The following is a 12,697-nucleotide window of genomic DNA, read 5'->3' as shown; positions in this document are numbered from 1 at the left end:
CTCTGTTTTGGTTTGACCGCAGACAGCACGGAGGCAGAACGGGCAAAACTCATCGCGATCATTTTAAATGTTGCTGCAGCAATGCATCATATATTCCGTTGCATCCACAACATCCGCATCGATCAATGAAAGATTGGAGCAAGAGTTGGAGACAATAAGAAGAAAGGCGCCGCGAACGACTGCGTTACCGGGGAAATAAAGCGTATTTTTTTGCCTAATTTCACATGTAACAAACGCTGGGACAAATCTAGTTGATTTCTTTCCTTTTGTTCGCTGAATGGTTTAAAAATATTTTAATGTTGGCACTGCTTTTCAGAGTCATTTGTGGTGAACGCTAAATGATTATATAGGCCTTTCACACCGCCGCAAAATCGGAGCCCGTTCCGGGCTAGTTCAGAGCTAGAGCCAGTGTTTTGGTTTCACAACGCCAGAGAACGGGCTCCGGCCTGTAAAAACCGGTTCAACTCCAACCCCAGGATTGAGCTGGGCTAGAACGAGAACTGCCTTTACACCAGGGGTGGGGTTATCCTTACCTTCATAAACAGGAAGACCAACGAAGACCGGCATTTTTAAAAACACTGAAGTAAACGATGAATTTGAAGACGAAAACGCAGTGGACCGTGGAGGAGACAAACTTTCTCCTTGGATTCTGGTCTTCTTCCGAGGTCCAGAACAAGTTAGAGGGAGCAACCCGGACAAAGGCTATCTTTGAAAGCGGAGACGTATGATGTAAAATAAAAACGTAAATGTTTTCTTTATTATTATGTTACACCTTTCCTGCTGTGGGCTCCCAGACCGTAGTCTTTCTGTGTTTAACTGAGAAAAAAGGGAATGGAAGGCCGGGACCCTATAATGTTATGAGTAATGAACGAGTCCGGTTGTGTGCAAACGTGTACTGTGAAGATAGTGAAACTAAGAATAAAGTACCCAGCCTGTCAAGAATCGGTGGCCGCTTCATTCCGACCATATTCCGACCTCTAAGCAGACCCACTGCCGGTCAAAGTGAAGGGTGTTCCCCCCCGAGAGAACATCGTACCTGGAGGGAACGTCTCCCCTGTGCTCCTCGACTACGGTCTGGGAGCCCACAGCAGGAAAGGTGGAACATAATAATAAAAAAAACATTTTCTATATATCTATATACGCGTGCAGCTGTGAACTCATGTATTGTAATTTATTGTAAAACAATAAATTACAATACATGAGTTCACAACTGCATGCGTACATAGAAAATGATTTTTGATGATAGGTCTTATAGTAACCCTAAAAGTACACATTATACAGTATGATGTGTACTTTTAGGGCTACTATAAGACCTATCATTTAGCGTTCACCACAAATTACTCTGAAAAGCAGTGCCAACATTATTTTTTTTTTTAAACCATTCAGCGAACAAAAGGCAACAGGCTGATTATCGTCTAGGGTTCAACTCAACATGCAACACGCCCACTCAAATGGTGTGAAATGCCGACAATCTACTGCTCATTTGCATATAAAGTAATTAACTTTTCCGCCGGCCAAAATGCAACCTCAGGGGTAGTCTTTTTTCAGGATGTCCAACGTCAGGATATGTCGTTTACATACACGGCCCGTCTGGAGAATAGCGGGCTAATAGCGGGCTGTACGTCTATGTGTGAAAGCAGCTATAATGGCATTTAAAGAGCCCATGCCATTAAAATCACATTTTTCCTGTTGTTTGTTAAATAACATAGGTCTGAATAAGTTTGTGAGCTGTGGTAAGTTTGAAATCTATGCAGTGTGTCTGCTGAATGCAATAGGCAATGAAAGGAAAAAAGCAGAAGAAATTAGCCAATCTGGATAAGGTGACACTGTGACGTAGCGTTGTCAAACTATTATTCATGGCCCTGCCCACTTGGTTGGTTCGTAACCACCCACAAGAATTCTGAAGGAGTCGTGATTGAGCTAGTGCTAAATGCTAATACGTGTATGGTAGTTGCTTAGTTCGTAGTAACAGGCTAGTTACAGAATTTTGAATGCAATGGCAGAACAACATCGAAGTACATGAACTGCGACATGCTGCCTGCCGCCGGTTGCCGCGGCGCGAGGCACCACCGCCGCGAAGCACCACCGCCCGGCAGCGGGCAGCCGGGCGGTGGTGCCTTGCGCCGGCAGCAGGCAGCAGGCAGCGCGCGGTTCTGTCTACTACAGATTGATGTGGAAGTGGAAGAACCAGAGACGTCGGAGAACCCGACGAAGTCCTTTGTGATTCATTATATCGTCTGGACGTGCACACAGCTTTTGGCCGTGATAATATGTATTATTTGATATAGATATCTATGTATTATATGATATTATTTAGATATAGAGCTCCAGGACTGTAACGCAAGTGTTGTACACTTCCTTGTTATTTGGATAACCGTTCTGCTGTTGGTGTGATGGCGCATAACACGTCGGACTCTCGTCTCTGGTATTTCTACAACGAGACTCGTAGTGGGGGTTATCTCAGCCATGGTTGAGAATGAATTGGGGGAAAGGAACATTGGCTTTGACTCCCTGAAGTAGGCATGAACCACAACATGGAGGAGAAAGGGATTGTTGACCGCGGTCGTCTCCCGCCGGAGCCTCGCTGCCGATGGACCACCGCTTCAGGAGGCGGTGATTAGCGCTGACCGCTGCCGAGGCGGCGGGAAGCAGGGCTCAAGCGGGATACATTCGCGGCCAACAATCCCCTTCTCCTCCATGTCGTGGTTCATGTACTTCAGGGAGTCAAAGCCAAAGTTCCTTTCCCCCAATTCAATGAGTCTGAAAAGCAGTGTCAACATTAAAGTACTTTAAACCATTCAGCGAACAAAAGGCAACAGGCTGATTATCGTTTAGGGTGCCACTCAACATGTAACACGCCCACTCAAATGGTGTGAAATGCTGACATTCTACTGCTCATTCACATATAAGGTAATTAACATTTCCGCCAGGTAAAATACAACCTATGGGTGATCTTTTTTCAGGATGTCCAATGTCAGGATATGTCGTTTACATGCACGGCCCGTCAGGAGAATAGCGGGCTAATAGCGGGCTGTACGTCTATGAGTGAAAGCAGCTAGAATGGCATTTAAGCACTGACATGTTGACATAACAACACACTTAGTACCCTTCATACTGTGAGTGTTGATTCACAATGCGTTTAGCTAACATAGAAAAAGATTAGAATTCATACGATTCAAACAGCAGACTAAACGGCCTCAGCCATGAATCAATCCAGCACCAAGTGGTCCTGTGATCGGACGTTGTTATGTTCTGATTAATGATCGACGGGCCGGATCAAGATGATCCGCGGGCCGCCAGTTGAACAGCCCTGATGTATTGGCTGAATCCTCACCTTTCCCTAGAAGGTTGGTGATTTCCATCTTTAAACTGGACAGGAGGATGATCCATAGAGCGGTCACTCTTCATGGAGACACTGCTGGGTCCAGGGGAGTCTGCTCTCTGCTGCTGCTGGACTCTTCTAGAAAAACAAGAACCAGGATTTATGGACGTTTAATAGAAGCTGTATCTTTTTGATCTCTGATAAATCCTCACCTCTTCTCAATAGACTGATTTCCATCTTTAAACTTAACAGGTACATCCATAGACCGCTCACTCTTCATGGAGACACAGCTGGGTCCAGGGGAGTCTGCTCTCTCCTGCTGGACTCTTCTAGAAAAACAAGAACCAGGATTTATGGACGTTTAATGGAAGCTGAACCTTTTTGATCTCTGATAAATCCTCACCTCTTCTCAATAGACTGATTTCCATCTTTAAACTTAACAGGTACATCCATAGACCGGTCACTCTTCATGGAGACACAGCTGGGTCCAGGGGAGTCTGCTCTCTGCTGCTGGACTCTTCTAGAAAAACAAGAACCAGGATTTATGGACGTTTGACAGAATTAGTATCTTTATGATCTCTGATAAATCCTCACCTCTTCTCAATAGACTGATTTCCATCTTTAAACCTAACAGGTATATCCATAGAGTGGTCACTCTTCATGGAGACACAGCTGGGTCCAGGGGAGTCTGCTCTCTGCTGCCTTCTTCTGAAAAACAAACATCATCTGGACGTTAGGATTTGTGGATATCTTTTCGTTTTATCATTTATTGCAGGGCTACTCAACTACTTTCTCATGACTTTCGATTTCAACAATCTTTCTCAGATTGTTGAAATGGAAATATGTCCATATTTTCCATGATTTTTTTTTAGTTAATGTAATTTATGTTTGAAATTGTAAATAATTATACTTGAAGAAAATACTTTTGTTTTGAGAATTTTTGCGGACCGGCTGAAAATGAAGTTATTAGCCGTTTTCACACATGTCCTACGTCTTTTCTCCGCATTTGTACATCAGGAGGTTCGATTGTGAGGGTCATTCACACTTATTCACACTTGTTGCCCGATATGCTGACTTTTTTGTCGCTCAGACATCATTAGAATCTCCGGCTGGTTTAGGGGGGTGGGCTTGCAAGGGTTGGGATATGAAGTAGGGTCTAAATTATCCAGAGGCGGGATAAGAAGGGCCGCTGTCACTCTCTCTGTTTTGGTTTGACCGCAGACGGCACGGAGGCAGAACGGGAAAAACTCATCTCAAATGTTGCTGCAGCGATGCATCATATATTCCGTTGCATCCACGACATCCGCATCGATCAATAAAAGATTGGAGCGTGAGTTAGAGACAAATAGAAGAAACGACGAAGAAGAAAGGCGTCACGAATGACTGCGTTACCGGAGAAAGAAGGCGCATTTCTTTGCTTCATTTCACATGTCACAAACACTGGTACAAATGTAGTTGATTTCTGTGATTAGCTGAGAAAACAGGGAATGGAAGGCCGGGACCCCATAATGTTCAGCTAACTGTTAATTATAATTGTTACGAGAGTAGCGTATGTGTGTGTGCGGGAATGGCAGTATGTGCGTGTGAGTGGACGAGCGAGGAGAGCGAGCGGTAGCGTGTGTCAGTCTAGTGAAGTAATGAACGAGTCCGGTTGTGTCTGTGCAAACGTGTTCTGTAAAGTTAGTGAAACTAAGAATAAAGTACCCAGCCTGTCATGAATCGGTGGCCGCTTCATTCCGACCATATTCGGACCTCTAAGCAGACCCACTGCCGGTCAAAGTGAAGGGTGTTCCCCCCGAGAGAACATCGGCCCTGGAGGGAACGTCTCCCCTGTGCTCCTCGACTACGGTCTGGGAGCCCACAGCAGGAACGGTGTAACTTAATAATAAAAAAAGCGTTTTCTATATACGCGTGCAACTGTGAACACATGCATTGTAATTAATGCTGTCAAGTGATTAAAATATTTAATCGTCATTAATCGCATTAATGTCAGTTAACTTGCGATTACATTTTTTCTATGCTAATATAGCTTGATTTCTTTGTCCCATTAATTTTTCTCATTTTAATGCTCTTATCAACATGGAGATGTGCAACGGCTTGCCTTGTGCAAATGTTTTTTTATTGAGAACAACATTGGCATATACTTATCAAAACAGGACGATACAAAAAAAATGCCTATAGTGCAATTAAACGATGAAAATACAAACATACTGCCTCGAACATAGCAGTCAGGCTACTGCTTCTTTGTTTTGAGGGAAAAAAAAAATATATATATATAATTTTAAATAAAATTGCGTTAATCGCGCAGTAAAAAAGTTTACGCAGGAAAAATTGGTTTGCGTTAATGCCATTAATAACGCGTTTAACTGACAGCACTACTTGTAATTTATTGTATGTTGTGTACTTTTAGGGTTACTACAAGACCAATCATTTAGCGTCCACCACAAATGACTGAAAAGCAGTGCCAACATTGAAATATTTTTAAACCATTCAGCGAACAAAAGGCAACAGGCTGATTATCGTTTTAGGGTGCCACTCAACTTGCAAAACGCCCACTCAAATGGTGTGAAATGCTGACCTTCTACGGCTCATTCAAATATAAACGTAATTAACATTTCCGCCGGCTAAAATACAACCTCAGGGGTAGTCTTTTTTCGGGATGTCCAATGTCAGGATATGTCGTTTACATACACGGACCGTCGGGAGAATAGCGGGCTAATAGCGGGCTGTACGTCTATGAGTGAAAGCAGCTATAATGGCATTTAATCACTAACATGTTGACATAAAAACACACTTAGTACCCTTCATACTCTGAGTGTTGATTCACAATGCGTTTAGCTAACATAGAAAACGATTCAAATTCATACGATTCAAACAGCAGAATAAACGGCCTCAGCCATGAATCAATCCAGCACCAAGTGGTCCTGTGATCGGACGTTGTTATGTTCTGATTAATGACCGGCGGGCCGGATCAAGATGATCCGCGGGCCGCCAGTTGAACAGCCCTGATGTATTGGCTGAATCCTCACCTTTCCTTAGAAGGTTGGTGATTTCCATCTTTAAAGTTCCATGGTAGATCCATAGACCGGTCACTCTTCAAGGACACACAGCTGGGTCCAGGGGAGTCTGCTCTCTCCTGCCTCCTTCTAAAAAACAAACACCATCTGGAATTTAGGATTTGTGGATATCTATTCGTTTCATCATTTATTGCAGGGCTGCTCAACTACTTTCTCGTGACTTTCGATTTCAATAATCTTTCTCAGATTGTTGAAATGGAAATATATGGACAGGCTGAAAATGAAGTTATTAGTCGTTTTCACACATGTCCTCTGTCTTTTCTCCGCATTTGTATATCAGGAGGTTCGACCGTGAGGGTCATTCACACTTATTGACACTTGATGCTGATATGCGGACATTTTTGTCGCTCAGATATCATTAGAATCTCCGGCTGGTTTAGGGGGGTGGGCTTGCAAGGGTTGGGATATGAAGAAGGGTGTAAATTATTAAGAGGCGGGACAAGAAGGGCCGCTGCCCTGGGCTTCAACACACACACACACACACACACACACACACACACACACACACACACACACACACACACACACACACACACACACACACACACACACTGCAGTTTTCACACTGACAAGATAATTCTTCTTACAAGGCTGTTTTTAGGTGAGAGCATTTCACTTGTTTCCAGCTTTTAAAATTATCATGATAAATTTAAAAATATATATGTACTTCTTTAAATAATACTTGAATATTATACCTTGTTACTGATGTGTTTTTACTCTGAGTACCCTAATGCTTTGAACTAGAATCACAGAATTATAAATCTGTTCGATCAACTCTGACGTACCAAACTTTGTCAAATTTAAGCATGTTATCTTTTCCTTCTCTTATATTAAAGGTCCCATGACATGAAAATCTCACTTTATGAGGTTTTCTAATGTATATATGGGTTCCCCTAGCCTGCCTATGGTCCCCCAGTGGCTAAAACTTGCGTTTGGTGTAAAACGAGCACTAGTTGTTCTGCTCGCCTTTGAAAAAACGGAGGCTCAAGTGCGCTGATTTGGAATGTCTGTGTTTAGGACGTCATCAAGCATCTAAGCTCCTCCCCTTACTCTGCCTGGCCCGCCCAGAAACGTTGGCCCGCCAATGAGACTCGACCGTGCGAGCGCCACATGTGTGTGTGTGAATACACACACTGTAACGCAAGTGTTTCTTGTCGGTTCTTTGACGTGTCTTGTATTTCCACAACGAGACTGTTGTGGGGGTTATCTGAGCCATGGTTGAGAAGGAATTGGGGGAAAGGAACTTTGGCTTTGACTCGCTGTTACGACCCCTACTCGATCAGGGGGAAAAAGGGAAGCAACACACACAACCCGGTGGATTGGATTGTAATTAAGGTATTTATTGTAACCCAACAAAGGAACAGAAAGTAGCAACCATCAGAAATGGGCCGCTAGGTGCTGTCAAACCAAAGAAACAAATATAACCAAAAGAGAACTCCTTCAAATAAAACGGAGCTACCTGTCTAATAACTAAATGAGAACGGTCCTAAAACAAATCCTAACTGGCTACTCTAGCATAAGGAAAACGGAAATACAAATGATCAGCACCCCCTAAACCTAGTGTGGCTAAACAGAGACAAACCTAAATGAGTGCAAATGAACAACGTCAGTACAGTATTCTTACCCTGGCCCAAATCTGGGAACACAAATGTAACCTCTCAACGAATGCAACTACGCGCCTAGATTCTCTACAGGTGTCTGCCGCCGCTTGCAAGACGCGATCACGCTTTTATACGCCTCCACGGCGCCGTCGCTCTCTAGTTGGTTCCGGGGACGGAAGGACCCGCCCACTTGAGCTGCTCTGCGGAAAAACAGGAGTTGTAGCGCATGCAGAGGGAGGGGAGACAATGCGGTCGGCTCACGGCCGTAACATTCCCCCCCTTACAATGGCGGCCACCGCCTATCAAAATAAATTTTCTAAATTACAAATAATACCACGTTACTCCTTTTTCTTTATAAACTGGAAAGGGCATCAGCTACAACATTTTCACTCCCCTTTTTGTGTCGAATTTCCTGGCTATAATCCTTCATAGCCAGCGCCCAGCGCATGAGGCGCTGGTTCTGGTTGTGCATGCGCGTAAGGAACACCAGCGGATTATGGTCTGTATAAACCACTATTGGTAACGAGCTAGACCCGAGGTAGACTTCAAAATGTTGGAGCGCTAACAGCAAGGCAAGCGTTTCCTTCTCGATGGTGGAGTAGTTGACCTGATGGACGTCAAACTTCTTGGAGAAGTAACCCACCGGATGGTGGTAACATCGACATCGTGGGACAAAACCGAGGTCTGGGACGGAACATCACCAATCATCCAATCATCCTCCTGCAGAAGGACGGCTCCCGCACCCACCGCACTGGCATCCACCTCCAGTTTAAAGGGTGTTGTGAAGTCAGGGGCTGCCAGCACAGGGGCGTGAGTGAGGAGAGACTTTACACTCTCAAACGCGTGGTTACACTCTGCTGTCCAGACGTACTCAACTTTTGGACTAAGAAGATTGGTTAGCGAATGGACCACTGAGGAAAAGTTTCGGCAAAAGCTGCGGTAATAACCAGCCATGCCGAGGAAACTGCGCAGGGCCTTCCTGTTAGTAGGAACGGGACACGCCGAGATGGCCGAGACCTTAGCCTCAACAGGCCGCACCTGACCTTGTCCCACCCGTCGACCCAGATAAGTGACAGTGGCCTCACCAAAGTCACATTTGGCCAGGTTGAGGGTGAGCTTGGCGCTCCTGAGCCGGGTGAACACTTGTTCGAGGACCTGTACATGCTCCTCCCAAGAGCGAGTGTACACAATAAGGTCATCCAGGTATGCATTACAGTTTGACACACCTGACAACACCACATTCACTAAACGCTGGAACGTAGCAGGCGCATTACACATGCCAAACGCCATGACCGTGTACTCGAGGAAGTGATCCGGGGTGACAAAAGCGGATATTTTGGACGCTCTCTCTGTTAATGGAACTTGCCAGTATCCTTTTAACCAGGTCCAGTTTACTGACAAATTTGGCGGTGCCTAAATTGTCAACACAATCCTCCATCCGCGGCAACGGATAGGAGTCGGGGACAGTGACATTGTTCACCTTGCGGAAATCTGTGATAAAGCGCGGGGAACCATCTGGTTTAATGCCGACCAGACATGGGGAACTCCACGGACTAGAGCTGGGGCGGGCGAAACCGTGTCGTAGTAAATACTCTGCTTCTTGTTTCATTAGCGCGCGCTTGACAGAGTTGACCCGGTACGCATGCTGCTTAATAGGCCGTGCGTTCTTAACATCGACATCGTGGGACAAAACCGAGGTCTGGGACGGAACATCACCAAAAAGTTCGAACTCCTCCTCCCATCAGAAACGCCGCTAGTTTGGGGCCCAAACGCAGCTTTGTGCGTCAGCACGTACTCGTCAGCCAGCACGGCTGCACAGGAGAGAGAGGAAACCTTCTGTTCATTTAAATAGACCACAATACGATCGGGCAGACACCTCTTAAACTCCTCCACTAACACCATCTCTCGCAGAGATTTGTAGTCGGCCACCTTACACGACGAACACCACTTATCAAACAAAGTTCCCTTCTCCCTGGCGAACTCAAGGTACGTCCGATCCGACGGTTTTCTACAGGCACGAAACTTTTGCCGATATGCTTCCGGTACCAGTTCGTACGCCCGGAGTATGGCTGATTTTACGTGCTCATAACTTAGGCTTTCCTCTACCGGGAGCGCAGCAACAGCATCCTGAGCTTTGCCCTGTATTTTGCACTGCAACATCAACGCCCAAACCTCGCTACGCCCAAACCTCGCTGGGCCATCGCAGAGCCGAGGCGATGCGTTCAAACGCCGAAAAATACGAGTCGACCTCCACCTCTCTAAATACCAGAACAAGTGCCATATTTTTATTAATATCAAACGTAGGAGCAGACCCCGTTGATAAGGAGGCGGAAGGCTCTGCATCGACCACCACGCCCCTTTTCGTCTGAGACGCCAGTTCCAGCTCGCGGATACGCACAGCTGTCTCTGCCTCTATCTCCAGCCGCTTAATGTCCAGTTTGAGCTGAACCTCTCGGTTCTGAGCTCTTTCCTCGGCCTCAAACCGGAGGCGGGCGAGGCGGACCTTCAGTCTGGCCTCGTGTATAGAGCTTGTGCTCGCTGACGAGAGAGGATCGTACCTGGGCATCGTGACGGGAGTTTTTGGTGGCTCCCCTGCCAGTACCCCTTGCACGCTCTCGCGGCTGTCCTCAGTCGGCCCTGCCGGCACCGGCAGCATGACAAGCTCCCGTTCCAGCAACTCGGCAAGTACCAACCCTTGAAGATCCCTCTTAAGGATCTGCCGGGAATGCCCCAAGTTAAAATGGGCTGCGATTTGGACGAGATCATCCTTCCTACAAATACTGAAGCTTTCATAAGACGGGTCGGCCAAAAACCCACGCAAATCAAACCCCGTCGCCATACACGCAACCAACAATCAAATAATCGTACCAACTACGCCAAGGGAGATAAAACAGATACACAATCCCGGGAACCCTTTAACGGGTAAAAGATCCCGGACGAGCCCCCACATATGTTACGACCCCTACTCGATCAGGGGGAAAAAGGGAAGCAACACACACAACCCGGTGGATTGGATTGTAATTAAGGTATTTATTGTAACCCAACAAAGGAACAGAAAGTAACAACCATCAGAAATGGGCCGCTAGGTGCTGTCAAACCAAAGAAACAAATATAACCAAAAGAGAACTCCTTCAAATAAAACGGAGCTACCTGTCTAATAACTAAATGAGAACGGTCCTAAAACAAATCCTAACTGGCTACTCTAGCATAAGGAAAACGGAAACACAAATGATCAGCACCCCCTAAACCTAGTGTGGCTAAACAGAGACAAACCTAAATGAGTGCAAATGAACAACGTCAGTACAGTATTCTTACCCTGGCCCAAATCTGGGAACACAAATGTAACCTCTCAACGAAAGCGACTACGCGCCTAGATTCTCTACAGGTGTCCGCGATCACGCTTTTATACGCCTCCACGGCGCCGTCGCTCTCTCGTTGGTTCCGGGGACGGAAGGACCCGCCCACTTGAGCTGCTCTGCGGAAAAACAGGAGGAGTAGCGCATGCAGAGGGAGGGGAGACAATGCGGTCGGCTCACGGCCGTAACACTCGCTGAAGTACATGAACTGCGACATGCCGCCGGTTGCCGCGAGGCACCATCGCCCGGCAGCGGGCAGCCGGCAGCAGGTGTTGTGCACTTCCTTGTTATTTGGATAACCGTTCTGCTTTTGGTGTTATGGCGCATAACACGTCGGACTCTCGTCTCTGGTATTTCTACAACGAGACTCATATTGGGGGTTATCTCAGCCAAGGTTGAGAATGAATTGGGGGGAAGGAACTTTGGCTTTGACTCCCTCAAGAACATGAACCACGACATGGAGGAGAAAGGGATTGTTGGCGGCGAATGTCTCCCGCTTGAGCCCCGCTGAGGGACCACCGCCGGAGGCGGAGGTGCCTAAGCGCTGCCCGGCAACGATCCCTTTCTCCTCCTTGTCGCGGTTCAGTCTACTTCACATTGATGAGGACGTTGAAGAACCAGGAACGTCGGAGAACCCAACGCAGTCGTTTGAGATTCATAATATCGCCTCACACAGCTTTTGGCCGTGATAATATATATTATATGATATAGATATCTATGTATGCTATATGATAATATTTAGATATAGAGCTCCAGGACTCCCGTGTGTTCTAGAATATTTACAGTACAAGGCTAAAGGCTGTGTGCGCCTCGCCATTGCGATAGATCCACTGTAAACAGAGCGCATGGTACCGTGGCTGCAAGCTGCTCAGGGCCACACCCCCACCCTCCTCCTTGACCCGCCTCGCTCCTCCTCATTTGCATTATAGCTACAGACACCAAAACAGCGCATTTGGGGGAAGCTCAATGTGCGACTGGCTCCGAGTGGCTGTAACTCTGCACCACGGCTGAATTTCGGGAACGTCTTTGAATATTGTGTTAGTTGCCCACTAATACCTATATTAAAGAATACATAAAATAGCATGGCATGGGACAATGACCAATGACCAAATGGAGGTCACTGTTCTACTGTCAATCTTGATCACAGACAGCAGTCATGTAGACCAAACACAGTAGAGAACAAAGACAGAACCTTGTTCATATCAGGGGAGCCTTACTGCTCAGGTCAGATGTATTGCTCTTCCTGAGTTTCTGGTCTGGCTGTTCACGTTGTGTTTTAAACATGGCCGATACGACGACTGTGGAGCTAGAGTGACATCAGAGTGACATTACGATACGACT

The 12,697-nt window shown here is 46.3% G+C and overlaps 1 long non-coding RNA gene across 1 annotated transcript; it reads right to left on the bottom strand.

The window, feature by feature from the left end:
- Positions 1 to 3,210: 3,210 nt before the first annotated feature.
- Positions 3,211 to 3,965, bottom strand: LOC115541513 (uncharacterized). The gene is made up of 3 exons (XR_003976364.1): positions 3,917 to 3,965; positions 3,535 to 3,651; positions 3,211 to 3,460 (listed from the first exon to the last, which is right to left on the bottom strand). It is a non-coding gene; the product is annotated as an uncharacterized LOC115541513 (long non-coding RNA).
- Between the last annotated feature and the right edge of the window lie 8,732 nt (positions 3,966 to 12,697).

This window comes from Gadus morhua, chromosome 4 (genome assembly GCF_902167405.1).
Source record: "Gadus morhua chromosome 4, gadMor3.0, whole genome shotgun sequence".
NCBI classification, from domain to species: Eukaryota; Metazoa; Chordata; class Actinopteri; order Gadiformes; family Gadidae; genus Gadus; species Gadus morhua.
The sequence above is the reverse complement of the archived record's forward strand: the minus strand, read 5'-3'. Positions and strand labels throughout refer to the sequence as shown.